Source organism: Mauremys mutica, chromosome 8 (assembly GCF_020497125.1).
Source record: "Mauremys mutica isolate MM-2020 ecotype Southern chromosome 8, ASM2049712v1, whole genome shotgun sequence".
In the NCBI taxonomy this organism is placed as follows: Eukaryota; Metazoa; Chordata; order Testudines; family Geoemydidae; genus Mauremys; species Mauremys mutica.
Genome location: NC_059079.1, coordinates 68484677 through 68499672, shown reverse-complemented (window position 1 = coordinate 68499672; position 14996 = coordinate 68484677). Strand labels below are relative to the sequence as shown.

General features: G+C 57.8%; 1 long non-coding RNA gene across 1 annotated transcript; it reads right to left on the bottom strand.

Annotated features, from left to right (window-relative positions):
* Positions 1-364: 364 nt before the first annotated feature.
* Positions 365-13540, bottom strand: LOC123376733. The gene is made up of 3 exons (XR_006581914.1): positions 13408-13540; positions 12183-12284; positions 365-480 (listed from the first exon to the last, which is right to left on the bottom strand). It is a non-coding gene; the product is annotated as an uncharacterized LOC123376733 (long non-coding RNA).
* Between the last annotated feature and the right edge of the window lie 1456 nt (positions 13541-14996).

Genomic DNA, 14996 nt, shown 5'->3' with positions numbered 1-14996 from the left:
CAGAACTTCTCTGGGATAACGCACGCGTACATTGCCAGTCAGATTGGGAAGAATTTTCATGTTACTATGACAGCCACATTGCTCAGGCTCTTACTGAGCTGCCTACTGGAGAACAGTCTCAAAAAGACCCACATGAGTCCTGTCTGCTGGCATTCCAGCCAGGACCATGCACTATGGTTATGTAGTTGTTGAGGTGACTTTCTGCTACAACTTGTGAGTTGGGCCCTTGTCCTGCCTAGCTGGGGAAGGCCGGTGTGGAAATACTGGTTCCATTATAGATTGGGGCTGTCAAGATAGCCCTGCAATGGAGGGTGTCAGTAGTAGCTATTATGAAGCTGCTATGAAGGAAACCCATTGTTGATGCAGGCAATCTATCCAACTCTCTCCCAGTTTCCAGGCTTTATTTTTTGAGAAGGCCATTGAGAGCTCTGTGGTGGGGCAACCTGGGTGATTTTTCTGAGTCCTCCATCATCTTTGACCCTGGAAAATGGGAGTGGAATTAAAAATGTTAGTTTCAACGTATAAAGTCGCAAATGGTTTGGGACCTGGTTACCTGAAGGCTGACCATCTTATGCTCTGCTGCAGTTACCACCAGCAGAAGCTCTCGATCTGAGGCTCCTTTACTGTGAATGTGAGCAGTCTCTGGCAAGATGTTCTGTGGGAGGCGTTCCTGGACTTTGCAACTCCTTTTCCCCAACAAAGCCCAGCTCTGTTATCTTTCTGAACATGCTGTGGACACCATCTGTTCCCCCTAGGCCTCTGAGGAGGGGATGGGCTAAGGTTTGGAGTGGTGGTTTTTTTTTATTGTCCTCATTGGCTTTGGCGATGAATATTCATATCAAAGGATGGGCTGAGCAGTCTCTATTACTATTTGTAGTATGTAGTTTTAGTAGGGCTGGTCAACAGTTTTCTGATGGAAATGGGGTTATCGACATAACAACTTTGTTTTATTTGTCAGGGGGACAGTGTGTTTTTCATCAAATGTTTGGTTTTTTTATCAAACAAAAGTGTTTGGCCAAAAACTGAAGTGAAGAGAAAATCAGTTTCTTGTTTTACTTCCCCCCCCCGCAGATTCAACCCCTCCCTACCACAGTTTTTGGTAGTTTTCCACCAAACTCGAGGTGGGGGGTGGTTTCTAGAAAATAGCCAATTTCTGGGCTGCTCTAACTCTTTGTTTATGAAATGGGCACCAGAGTACGTCGTGGGCACTTCTAGTGGCTTTATTAATATAAATATTCAGTAAAACAAATACATCACAACCTACATTTTGTTCACAGGATTATTTCACTGCCTTGATGATGGCACATGTGCCTCTTATATCATCACATTCACCTTAGCAACTCTATAAAGTGTTCTCAGGTTTTTCCAAAGAGCCAGGCTATCGTACAGACCACCCCGCTTCCTAATCAGTCTGTCAGTAGACATTTCTAATGCAACCATCACTGTGGTATTTAACCCTCAATTATTGTAATGTCTGTGGTTAGGCCATATTTATAGTATACAGCCAGTCAGTGGCTCAATCCTATTGCAAGTTACTGGATGTATTAATAGAGCTGGTCGAAAAATGGTTTGGTTTGTTTTTTTTTCTCAGAAAACTTAGATTTTTTTTTTCCAGCAGAAATTTCAATACCAAAAAAACTTGGCCTGAACCAAGACATTACAGGAGAAAACAGAATCAGCCTAAAACTGAAATATATTGGCTGAAAACAGAAATATTTTGATTTGGAAAGGTTGCCACAGTACCTCATAGTAGTTCAGGTGCCTCATGCTCCCATTCTTAGCTATAGGCCAGACTCCCTGGTCCACTACATCTATTCTGAGATAGCAAGCTATGGTGCACCACAGGGTCTCTGGCCATAGTGCATCTTGGAAGTGGAGCCCAGCCCATAAAGAAGAACAGGGACAGACGCCAACCAGACAACAACTCCCAGGAGGCACCAAAACAGTGTTTCTAAATTGAAATATTTTGGCTTTTGGGGCACTTGATTTTTTTAACAGAAAATTGAAATTTCTGTGGAAAAACAAAGTAAACAGAACACTTTCAAGCAGCCCTATGTACTAAACTGGATGTTATCCACTCTAAGTTGCTGGCCTTATATTCCATTGGCCTTCCCATTGCTTCTATTAATTGGTCTCTGTATCTATTGGGTTTCCAGGAAATGGGGCGGGCGAAGCCCGCCCCATGCTAACGGAACCCCCCCCAGCCTAAGGGGAGGTGCCACAGAGCCTCAGAAACCCACTAATTGCGGGGGACAACTAATAAAAGAACAGGGACAGGAGTGCGGTCAAAGGGTCATAAGAAGGGATCCTGACGGGGACACCGAGCAGAGAACCCCGGACAGCGCCCACTGCTCCTTGAAGGCGTCAAGGGAGCCAGCGGACGCCGCCCAGAGGAACTCCGCCCGGAGACGTGAACGGACTAAGGATCGGAAACAAGCCCCACAGTCGCAGGAGTCTCCATTGGCCAACCGCCTCTCCCTGGTCACGTAGATGGCCATTTTTGCCAGGGCGAGGAGGAGGTTGACCAGGAGGTCCCGCGACTTCGTGGGGCCACGGATAGGGAGTGCATGGAGAAGGAGGTGGGGGGAAAAGTGCAGCCAGAAACGCAATAGGAGATTAGTGAGGAGCCGGTATAGGGGCTGCAGCCTGGCGCACTCTATGTAAACGTGCGCCAGGGTCTCCCTCACGCCGCAGAAGGGGCAAGTGTCTGGGACAGGGGTAAACCGCGCCAAGTACACGCCCGTGCTCACGGCCCCATGGAGGAGCCGCCAACTGATATCCCTGACGGGCCTCGGGACCAGGGTGGAGTACAGGCTGGCCCACCGGGGCTCCTCACCCTCCAGAGGTGGCATGAGGTCCCGCCACTTGGTGTCGGGGCGGGACACGAGGGTGAGGAAGTGAAGGGTGTGGAGCACGAGCACGTAGAGCTGCTTCCTTGGCGCGGTTTGGAAACGGACCGGCTGCAGATCGTGCAGCCGGCTGGCGGAGAAGGGGCGGGGGGCCCGGTCGGATCCACGGGGCAGAGGCCCGATGAAAAGGTCTGGAGGGCTCGGGGTGGGGGGTGGGCGGGGCGTGCCCTCACGCAGGACCCGGTCGAGGTAGGCCCGAGCAGCGGGCGGCAAAGCGGCCTTCACCTCCTGTAGTACGAGCCGGGGAGTACAAGGTCTGGAGAGCCCCATACGCCGAGCGAGCGTCAGGGGATCCAGCCAGTCTCCCCGGTCGTAGTCCAGGAGGTCTCCGACCCTGGTAGCTTCTGCCAGGACCAACCTCTGGCGCACCGCGGGGGACTCCGCCACCTGCACACGGAGTTGGGGGTTGTGTAGCAGGGGCTCCGCGAGGAGATCTGCCCCCTCGGTGGCAGCCACGGACCTGGTCGCAGAGAACAGCTTCCAGGTCTGGAGGAGGTCCTGGTAGAAGACCGGCAGCCCGGGGAGGTCTCGCGGAAGGCCCCTCGGGTCGAGATAAAGGAGCTGCCGGTCGTATCGGAGCCCTCGGAAGCGGCGCAGGAAGGCGTGCGCCAGGGCTCTCCATGCCGGACTACCCGCACCATAAAGGAGCCTCTGCAGTGCCTGGAGGCGGAAGACGTGGACCTGAGTGCGCAGGCACTTCAGGCCCTGCCCTCCCTCCTCCAGGGGCAGGTGGAGCACCCCTGCAGGGACCCAGTGCAGTCCTGGCCAAAAGAACTCCAGAACCACCTTCCGGAGGTCAGTCAGGAACCCCGGGGCCGGGACCAGGGTGTTGAGCCGGTACCAGAGCATGGACAGGACCAGTTGATTGAGCACCAGTGCCCTCCCTCGGAGGGAAAGGTACCGGAGGAGTCCTGTCCATTTCCGGAGCCGCTCCGCCACCCTGCCCTGCAAACCTTGCCAGTTCTCCGGCGGAGAGGGATGTGTGGCAGAAAGGTAAACGCCGAGATAGAGCAGCGGACCCGCGCTCCACCGGATGGCCTGAAGCGCGGGTGGGAGGGAGTTTGCCTGCCACCCGTCCCCGACCACCAGGCCAGAGCTCTTGACCCAGTTGACCCGGGCAGAGGAGGCCGCCGAGTACACGGCCTGGCAGGCCTCCACCCGCGCCAAGTCGCCCGGGTCCTGGACCACGAGGAGCACAACGTCGGCGTATGCCGACAGGACCAGCCGCAGCTCCGGCTCCCGAAGCACCAACCCCGTCAACCTCCTGCGGAGGAGACAGAGGAAGGGCTCGATTGCCAGGGCGTACAGCTGGCCCGAGAGGGGGCACCCCTGCCGCACTCCCCGCCCGAAGCTGACCGGCTCGGTCAGGGTCCAGTTGAGCCTGACCAGACACTCCGCGGAAGCGTACAGCACCTGGAGAAAACCCACAAACTGCGACCCGAAGCCTAACGCCTGCAGAGTGCCCAGGAGATACCCGTGGTCCACCCTGTCGAACGCCTTCTCCTGATCCAGGGACAGGAGGGCGAACGACAGACCATCCCTGCACCCAAGCTCCAAGAGATCCCGGACCAGATACAGGTTGTCGAAGATGCTACGGCCCGGGACGGTGTAGGTCTGGTCTGGGTGGATCACGTCCTCCAGCACGGCCCCCAGCCGCAGCGAGATGGCCTTGGCTACGATCTTGTAGTCCGTGCTGAGGAGCGAGACGGGACGCCAATTCCGTAAGTCGCGGAGGTCCCCCTTCTTCGGCAGTAAGGCGAGCACGGCTCGCCTGCACGAGAGAGGGAGGACCCCGCTCCGCAAGGACTCGGCCCAGACGCTGACCAGGTCTGGGCCGAGGACGTCCCAGAACACGCGGTAGAACTCCACGGTCAGCCCGTCCATGCCCGGAGACTTGTTGGTGGGCATGCGGCGGAGGGCTTCCGAGAACTCGGCCAGAGAGAGAGAGGCAGCTCTAGCCGATCCCGGTCGCCCGCGCTGACCGTCGGGAGCCCGTCCCAGAGCACTTTGCAAGCGGCAGGATCGGTCGGATCCGGGGAGAAAAGGCGCACGTAGAAGGTCCGGGCCCTCTCGCACATCTCCGCCGGATCCGTGAGGAGGGAGCCGTCCTCCGCCAGAAGGCAGGTGACGTGCTTCTTGGCCCCCCTCCTTTTCTCCAGGGCATAGAAGAAGCGGGAGCCGCGATCCATCTCCCGAAGGAGGCGGATGCGGGATCGAACAAAGGCGCCCCGGGCCCGATAGTCTTCGAGGACCCGGAGCTCCTCCCGCTTCTCCCGGCACGCCCCGCAGAGGGATGGATCCTCGGGGTTGGCGGCCAGACGCCTCTCCAGCTCCAAGACCTCCCGCTCCAACTGCCCTATCGCCGCATCCCTCCGTCGGCTGGCGCCCCGGGTGTAGTCACGGCAGAAGAGCCGGGCGCGCACCTTCCCCACATCCCACCACCGCCGCGCCGAGGGAAAGGCACGCCGCTGCCCTCGCCAGGCCAGCCAGAACTCCCGGAAGGACGCCACAAAGCCCCCATCCTCCAGCAAGCTGTTGTTAAAGTGCCAATAGGCCGGCCCCGGCCTCTCCGCACAGAGAGAGGCCGTCACGGTGACGAGGTGGTGGTCCGAAAATGGGGCCGGCCGGACGCTGGAGGACTGGGCCCGTGAGAGATGGAACCGTGATAAATAGATGCGGTCCAACCGGGAGCGGCACGACCGATGGGCTTCCACCCGGACATAGGTGAACGTGGAGGCATCGTCCGGGTGGTGGTCGCGCCAGACGTCCACCAGGGAGTGATGGGTGACGATCTCCCGGAGGACGTCCGCGGCGGCCGGGCTCTGCTCAGTCCGCGAGCGGTCCCGCTCCTCTAGGACGGTGTTGAAGTCCCCGCCCAGGACCAGGCACTCGCGAGGATCCAAGGAGCCGAGGAAGGCGGACGCCTGCTGGTAGAACTGCAGCCGCTCCGGGGCCGATGTCGGGGCATAGACGTTGACGAGGTTGACCACGAGCCCCTCCATGCGGACCCGGAGGTGCAGCAGGCGGCCCGGCACAGCCTCAGCGACCCCCAGCACCTCGGGCCGTAGGTCGGGGGAGAACAGGGTGGCCACTCCAGCCCGACGGGTTGTGAGATGGCTGAAATAGACCCCGTCCCCCCACTCCAGCCGCCAGCTAGCTTCGGCGGCCGGATCCGTGTGGGTCTCCTGCAGGAAAACCACAGAGTACCCCCCCTCCCGAAGGAAGGAGAGCACCTGGCTCCTGCGGAAGCCCACCCTACAGCCCCGGATGTTCAGTGTGGCAAAGGTGACGAGTGCCATGAGGAGGGCTGGGGGGATCCTCGTCGGCAGGGGCGCTCACGGCCCCCGTTGGGCCACGCAGCAAACCGTGGCCCACCCCAAAGGTGAGCAAGGAGTCACGGAATTTGCGCACCCGATGGTAAGCCGCAGCACCCTGCTTCCCGGTCCTCTTTCCCTCCCCCATGAGGGCCCTCGTGGCTAGGAGGATTTTGTGGAAGTCCCCCCAGCGCTGGAGAGCAAGCGGGATCTTGTTGCGGGAGCCCCGGACGTCCTCCAGGAACTCCTGCAACATCATGGGAGGTGGAGGGGGCAGGGACGGGGTCAGGAGCAGGGGTCGGGGGAGGGACAGAGATGGGACCCTGGGCCGCAGGAGCTGAACCATCAGTAAGCGGCTCCTCGTGGCCAGGCACGGGGGTTTGAGGGGTAGGGAGGGGGTCCCTAGCGACACCGGGCTCGGGCTCAACGGCAGGTAAAGCAGCCTCGGCGCAGAGAGATGCAGAACCCTCGGGGAGGCCCCCGCCTGGGAAGGAGCTCGGTTGCCCCGCACCACCAAGGGACACCCCTGGTAGCCCTTCTCCCGGCCACGAGGCACCGGCCATCGCCGCAACAGGCTCGGCGGCCAGCAGCAGGGTGCCGTCCGCAGCCGGGCAAGTCGAGGGGCCCAGGGGACCCTTGGAGGCGGGAGCGGACGCAACAGGAGGGACGGTGGAGCATGGGGAAGAGGAAGCTGGGGTGAGGTCAGCTAGGTCGAGGCCCATTAGCAGAGGGTCGTCCTCCCCTGGGGTGACCGGGGTCAGACCCAGGGCCTCGATCTCCGCGAAGATGGAGGGGAGCTCACCTCCCCCCACCCCGGGGTCTTCCCCACTCGCGCCCGAGGCGACGCTCACCTCGGGTATTGCAGGGGGTACAGGCGGCAAGGGAACAGGAGGGGCCGCAGCGGAGGCCTCCGCAGGGGGGGATTGCGGAGGAGGGATGGTGGTACCTTCCGGTGCTGCCACGTCTTCCCTAGCCGTCATCGGCAGATGGGTCAACCCCTGGGGCATGGCGGAAGGCTCGGTGTCGGCGGCCCCCTTTCTGGTCTTGCAGGGGGTTTCCGCCTCAGGTGTCACGGGCGGAGCCCGAGCCTTCCGCTTGCCCCGCTTACCCTGTACCCGGGTCCAGCCCTCCATGGCATCGTCTTCGGGCTGGTCGACAGGGGTTGGGTTGGGGGGCAAGGATGCCTGTTTGGGGGCTTGGAGCGGCACTGGGGGGACAGTAGGAGAGAGGGAAGAGTCCCCCTGGGGAGAGCCCTCTCCCACGCCCGGCAGTACCCCTGCTGCACCCTCCTCCACAGGCCCCGCCAGAGTGCAAGCAGCAGAGGCAGGGCTCTCCCGCTCGTCTGGGCGCACTGGAGGACGGACCCCTGAGGCCCGAGCGGGAGCAGTGATGGGCTGAGGAGGTGGAGGGGCGACTCTGGGCACCGGGCGGCCAGGGGCGCCGGCGATGACGGGGCCGGCACCCTGTCGGGGCTCGGGGGTCCCGGGCGCTCCCCCGTGCCGGGCCAAAGGGCAGTCCCTCCGAACGTGCCCCGTCGCCTGGCAGAGGTAACACCGGGCCTCCCCCGTCGAATAGTGCACCCGGTAATGGGCCCCCTGGTAGGGGACCAGGAAAGACCCCTCGAGCGCCTCTCCGCCACGCGCCGCCGGCGGCAGTTGAAGCTGCACCTGCCGGCGGAACGAGAGGATGTGACGGAGGGCGGGGTCCTTGCAGCCCAAGGGAAGAGGGCTCACCACGGAGATGGGCTTCCCCAGAGTAGAGAGGGCGGGTAACAGGGCGACATTGGGCAGGAAGGGAGGGACGGAGGTCAGGACCACTCGGACTCCCAGGTCCTCCAGCGGCTCCAGGGGGACGAACACGCCCCCCACCGCCAGGCCCTTCTCCACCGCCTCCTGGGCGGCGGCCTCCGAGGCAAGGAAGAAAACCACCTTGCCGTACATTTTGGAGGCCGCCACGATGGCCGTGGGCCCCACCACCCTTGCCAGCGCCCGCACGTAGGTCTCCACGTGGGGCGAGGCGGGCACCAGGAGGCAACGGACGCCGTGCTTCCTGGTCAAGGTGGGGAAGGGGCCCCGGCCACTGTAGATGGTAGCGGAGGCGGCGGTCGGGGGAGATGACGTAGCGGCGGGCGGGGGGGTCACCGCCACCTGGGCGTATGCTCTGGGGGCCGAGGGAGGGGCACCCGCGGAGCTGGTGGAGGGGACAGCGGGGAGGGGCGCCGCGGCCAGTGGCGGGGCCGCAGCAGCGGTGGCAGGCTCCGCCATGGAGGGCTTTGTCTTCCTAGCGGGGCCTTTTCCCTTCTTTTTGCCCTGGCCCTTTCCGCCGGCTGGGGGGGGTCCCCCAGAGGCGGAAGGGGCGAGGGACGTGGCAGCAGCAGAGGGCACCCCATCGGTCGCCGCTGCCGGCGCCTCAGCGGGAGCAGTGGCAGGTGGTCCGGCAGCGGCGCTTGAGGTCGAGACTGGGGGGGGTTTGGGGGGAGCAGGCGGGGGAGGGGGGACAGGCGTTGTCCCAGGGGTCCCACCCGCCGCGTCTCCCGCCATGCTGAGTCGGGAGGGAGGGCAAACACCGGAGAAAGGGGGCGGGGGGGAAGAACAGGTCACCCACTCCTCCCTGCTAGGCTGTGGGCAGGGGAGGAGGGTGCCAAACTGGGGGAGGGGGGCAGATAGGGGAAGTATCAACGACTGGGGGGGGGTCAGTCACCGACACGAGATTGAAATCCGGCTCCTCTAGCTGCACTAGGGGAGGGGAGGGGAAACAAGAGCAATGGGGGGTGCAGTGCAAGAGGGGCAACTTAAACAAGGGAGAGGCACAAGCGCACTGATGGAGCTATGGGCGCACAAGGGGAGGGGCTAATCAGGGCGAGGGGCTGCGGAGGGAGGGGAGCAACCAGGCTGGGAGTGGGGCAGAGGGACCAAGGGGCTGGCTTCAGGGCTGGGGCAGGACAAACAAAGCTGCAAAGGGAGATGGGCGGGGCAGGCAAAACAAACTGAAGCTGGGCGGGGGGGGGTGGGGGGGGAAGGCTACTAGGGGCAAAGCTAGGGGGCCTGTTGCAGAGGGGCAGGGGGCAGTCCGGGGAAGGGGGGGGGTGCGTACACCCACAAGCACTTGTGCACAGTCAATGGCTGGCTGGCTGCTGCTGGAGGCCCAAACGGTGGCAATAGGGCGTGGCAGGCCAGGCGAGCAGCTGAGTCCCAGAGGCAGGAACTGAGGCAGATGGTAAGGGACTGCAGGGGTGGTGGAGGGGGCAGCGGTGGTGGTGGGGGTTGGGGGGGGGACACAGATGGACCAGGGGGCAGGCTCCACGCCACACCCCCTGTGCCCCCACAAACACAGTCTAAACCCCCACCACTAAAGCACAGTTAAAGAGTTACTCAGTCTTTGAAGGCCCCCTCCACAGTGGTCTTCAGAGTTCTGTGCGCTCCCCAGCAGCCGGTGGTCTTCTCAGTCCTTTTCCTCCTCCAGGCTCCAGCAGCTCCCCAGGGCAAACACAGCTCCAGCAGCAGCAACTCCTTCTCCCACAGCCCTGGTGGCCAGGCAGGAAGGACCCCCCACGGGTGGTAGCTGTAGTGGTGGTGGTGGTGGTGGGGTCCTGGCTTCTCCCTCCAGAGGTGGGGGAGTGGGGGCTGGCCAGCAAGGCCCCCCCCACCCCTCACTCACTTGCTCAGCAGCAGCAGCAGCAGTCCAGGGAAGGAGCCCTCCAGCCAGCAGCAGCAGCAGCCCAGGAAGGGAGAAGGAGCTCCAGCCAGCAAGGCAGCCAGAGAAGGGGGAATACTCCAGCCAGCAGGGCAGCCCAAGCAGACAGAGCAGGTCCTATAGTGGGGTGGCTACCCGCTCCTGCCCTGTGGGGCTTGAAACAGCCCAGGAGAGGGCTGTGGCTGGGGCAAGAAGCCTGGGCTGACTGGGGGGGAAAGCAGGCTCAGCTGTGACTAGGTCCCAATCAGGCCCAGCTGGCCCCTATAAGAGGCAGTGAGCCAGAAGCCCAGAGAGTCTTCCTCTGCTTGTAGAGGGAGAAGGGCCTGGTTGCAGGGAGTTAGACCCAGGGTACCTGAGTGGAGCAGTGCTGGGGAAAGGCTGGGGAGCTCCTGCCTGGAAAGCCCCAGGCTGTGGCCTAGCATAAGGTCAAGAGGTACTAGGGGTTGCAGGGGGCAGCCCAAGGGGTAGGCAAAGGCAGCAGGTCTAAACCCCTTTGCCTATGATGTGTGGCTGATACTGCAGTCTGCCCTAGTGAACGGGGACTAGATGGAGACTGGGCAGTAGCCAAAACTGAGGCAAAGTGGGGATATTGGGTTGAGAGTTCCCCAGGGAGGGGAGACCCAGATTGGTGGGGTACTGCCGGGGGCAGCACCCCAGTTAAAAGGGCACTGGGGTCCAGGGAGGGACACAGGGGCCAGAAGACAGACGGATCACTGGCCTGCAGAGGGCGCTCTTGGCTGGAAAGAGAGCTAATTCCCGAGGACAACCAGTAGGAGGCGCCGCAGGGGTGAGTCTGCACGTCTACAGTCTCCATCAAAAGTCCTCCCTCAGTGGATAATGGCTGAACTATTGTGGGGCAGCAGGAGAAGCTATTTAGCTGTTTATGCATTTGATTTTTTAAGAGTTAATATTTAGTATTTATATATTTCTTTGCGCTACCAGAGAAGCAATGACCAAGGAATGCAGGTTTCCCCTAGCACATGCCACTCACTCCCTGCTCCAGCAACATTCACAGGCTGCCAGGTTGACCCTTCCATAAGGCCATGTGACTGACCTCACCAGCTAATTCTCAAACAATCACCCGCAAACTCCCCTGACAATCCCAATCAGCAGCACTAGAGTGGCAGGATGAGTCTTATACACAAGCATTCGGCCCAGAGTGCTGCTTCAGTGTTGCTGTAGCACTTTCACTGCTGAAGAGCTGGCAACAGGGATCCTTGAGCCAGGAGGAATGTGTCTGTAGCTAATGGAGCTGAGCTCTGGATTCTCACTGTGAGTGATACTGTATTTCTATCTCACTGTTGGAAATTTAAATATTTTCTTATTAATTTCTTATAATTTAACCTCAAGTCAGTCAAGTGAGTAATGAATTAGACCCACTCTGGTGTGGGGAAAGGCTGTTCCTCCACACCACTCATCAGCTGATCTAGCTACTCCATCAAGAATAGGACTGAAATGTTTTAAAGCACCAACAAAGTTTAAACTTTGCATATTCTACAGCTGGATCCCTAGTTCTGTGTTCCCATCCAGTGCAGCACTGGCCGGGTGCATTATTGTCATTTCAGCGGCTCCACACAAAATATAAAACTGCCCCATGCTGTATTACCTTCCCTAAGAATCTCTGCAGTGCAATGTGTATCATCACCATATGGGGGGCAGTGTGACCCCCCAGGACACTGGCCTCTGCTGTTAGACCTTGGGCAAGTCACTTCCCAACTCTGTACCTCTGTTTCCCACCCTGATCTATGTAGATCACAAGGTCTTCAGGCCACAGAGCATATCTTGCTCCGTGTTTGCACTGGGGCTCTACCTGCTACTGTAATGTAAACGGGGACATTCTCTTCCTCCATCTGGGGAAGTTGCTGTGCCCACATGCTGTACAGGATATTGTACAACCAACCTGTGGAACTCCTTGCCAGAGGATGTTGTGAAGGCCAAGACTATAACAGGATTCAAAAAAGAAGTAGATAAGTTTGTGGATGATAGGTCCATCAATGGCTATTAGCCAGGATGGGCAAGGATGATGTCTCCCAGTCTCTGCCAGAAGTTGGGAATAGGCGACGGGATGAATCACTTGATGATTACCTGTTCTGTTCATTCCCTCTGGGGCACCTGGCACTGGCCACTGTTGGAAGGCAGGATACTGGGCTAGATGGACCTTTGGTCTGACCCAGTATGGCCATTCTTATGTCCAGTGCCACCATAGCTAAATTAGAAACAATGGTTGAGACCTTTGAGAAACAGCTGCTGTCATGTTGACACTTACTTTCTACTGAATGTCCCATCAGACCATTGTCCTTTCTTAGCTCTCCATCATCCTCTCCAAGACAGGCTCCATCTCCCTCTCCACTTCTGCCCAGGACCCTCCCTAGGAAACACACATTGTTGGGTGTGGGATATTCTGACACTTTCCCCAGTGGTTGTGACATCAGAGGTAAGTTGTCCAATCAGCCCTTTCTCCCTGGTATGACTATGACATCACACTGCCTGATAGCTTTCAGAGAGAAAGCTGCCCTCCATCTAAGGCAATGTATTTTAATGGATAGGACACTGGGCTGGCAGTCAGGAGGGCTGTGTTGCATCTCTGGCTTTGCTACTGACCTGCTCTGTGTTTTGAGATAAGTCACTTCCCTTGCTTCTGTCTCCTCTCCCATCCTTTTACTGACTTTTCTAGTTGGTCTGGAATCTCTTTGAGGTAGCAACTGTGTCTCACTCTGTGTCTATGCAGTGCCTAGTGCAAGGGGCCCCCAATCTCCATCGGTGCCCCTAGATGCTACAGTAATATAAAAATGATCACAGTTCGCACTGTCCCACTCTACTGCCTCTGGCCCACCCAGCCTCCTGCAAACAGTGCTCAGCATGCTGTGGATGCAGTGTTTGGGGGAACAGTGTTTCAGAGTGCCCTTGGGGGAGATGTCTACATTCAGGCACAAGCCTTAACCCACATCATTTCTGTCTACACACACATAACTTGGACTCGGGCTCAGATCCAGGGTCCTAGCACCGCATGAGGCTGGAGGGTCTGACCCCAACTCAGGATTTGAGCCATAGTGTTTTGTGGTGTAGATATAGCCTCCCCTGGACTCGGGTCCTTGGAGTCCACCAAAAGTATCCCACAATGGTATGGGCCAACTTCCTTTGCGCTCTCTCTCTCTCTCTCTCTCTCTCTCTCTCACCAATCGACTTCAGGGAACCAGAAGCATCGCGCCCCGCCCCCCCCCTTGTTCTACTACAGAAGCTTGGCGTTTAACCCTTCCATTTTATTCTGACCACCGAGATGCAAACATGCCTTAGGAGAACCTTTGGGGCTTGCAGTGGTTACCAGCAAGAAGCCCTTTACGAAGTGTGCTGCATCATGGTCATAGCAGCACCGCAGATTTTGGTTGATCTTTGGTGCAAGGCCAGCAAAACAATTGATTTTTAGTAAGAGTACCAGGAATGACCAAGCATACCAGCAAATAGTGAAGAAGCTGGCAGTGTTGGAAACTTACCATACTGGTGATTAGTGCAGGGAACAGATTAAGCAGCTCATGACTGAGTAGAGGAAAACCAGGGACCACAACCACACCTCTGGCAACTCAACGACATCGTGTCCATTTTATGATGAGTTTGACTGGACTGCACTAAGCACTGGACCACCAGTGGTACATGATGACCTGGTCAGCTGGGATTGTGACCTGCTGGCCCCAGAAACCATCATGGGAATTAATTGGAGCCAGCAGCAGGCACTGAATGAAGCAAAGGAAGTGACTCTGTTGTTGAATTTGGTCTCAGAGGAGGCTTTGCTGCAGGAGCAGCTGCAGCACATCCTAGGGCTGTACTCAGAGGAACTTTTTGACTCCCTCTGCCTCCTCTCCCTGGGGAACAGCCTGCTATGGAACCGGAAGCAGAAATGCTGCCCCAGAGCCTGGTAACTTTCTGGCTCCATTTTTGTGTTAATGTAGGAATGAGAGAGATTTGCTTTGGCTCACAGAATGGAAAAGATATTATGAGTCCTGGGTAACAGTGTGTATCCACTGACTAATGGCACATTGCATGCCAGCGCCATGGCATTCAGCCCTGCACCACTACATGGAATTCAAAATGGAGACTGGGAAAAGCAAACAGTAAAACAAGCATGGGAAAGTGAAAGTTTACTGGGCAGGTGCACATGCCTGCTAGTACATTCCTGTTTGTTAAAATAAGGTTCTTCTTTTACCTTTCCTGTAAGTACTCCCCTCCGTACCAGCCCAACGGTGTAATGAGCCGCCTGCAAAGACTAAACTCCACAGGAGGGGGTGGTGAGGAGGAAGAGGTTCTAATATTCATTTCTGTTAAATGTAGTCCCTGCATTCCATGGGGCATGAAACCATTTGTCTCAAATATGACTGAGGGTTTCAATTCAGTCCAGAAATTCCCCCGGGGGAAGGGGGCATGGAGGTGGAATTCTGTGTGTTTACAGGCAGTCCTAACAGGTTGTATCAGAAGCTGTGGGGAGGCACTAGGCCACACGGACGCCAATACAGCATCCCGTTGTTTCCTTCATTAATTCTGTCCCAAATCCTGGGGGCTGATAGCTGCAAACTTTCCTATAGCCGGAGCTCCAGATAGGCAGTCATATTTCGGGGAAGGGCTTTTTTTTTTTTCAGGGCCACCTCGGTAACTGACCAGCTCACTCACACATGTGCTATTCAGTCACTAGATTTGAATACTTCAGTGATGTGCATTCCTGATTTCCTACTGGCAGCTTGGAATACCATCACTCTCTGCCAGTTGGGCACCAAAAAAACTGTTCTGTCCTCTGATGGGTGCAATGTTTGAAATAACAGAGAAGGTTTATGTAGCATGGCACAGACACCGCCCTTCCCAAACTCCATTTTGATTTATTTTTTTGAAAGCCAAAAGAAATTGCGGTTTTTAACTTCTCATTCTTTGAGCATGTCTTTTGCTGTGGTTAACCTGGCTGTTTCCAAGGCACTTCTGTGGTCTGAAGCATCCCGCTGCCAATATATTGATGTTCAGTTCCAAAAAGTAACGTTATGTGTCTGGAAATAGTGGTTAAGGGATGAAGATCAAGCATAACAGAGAACGGTTTGAGCAG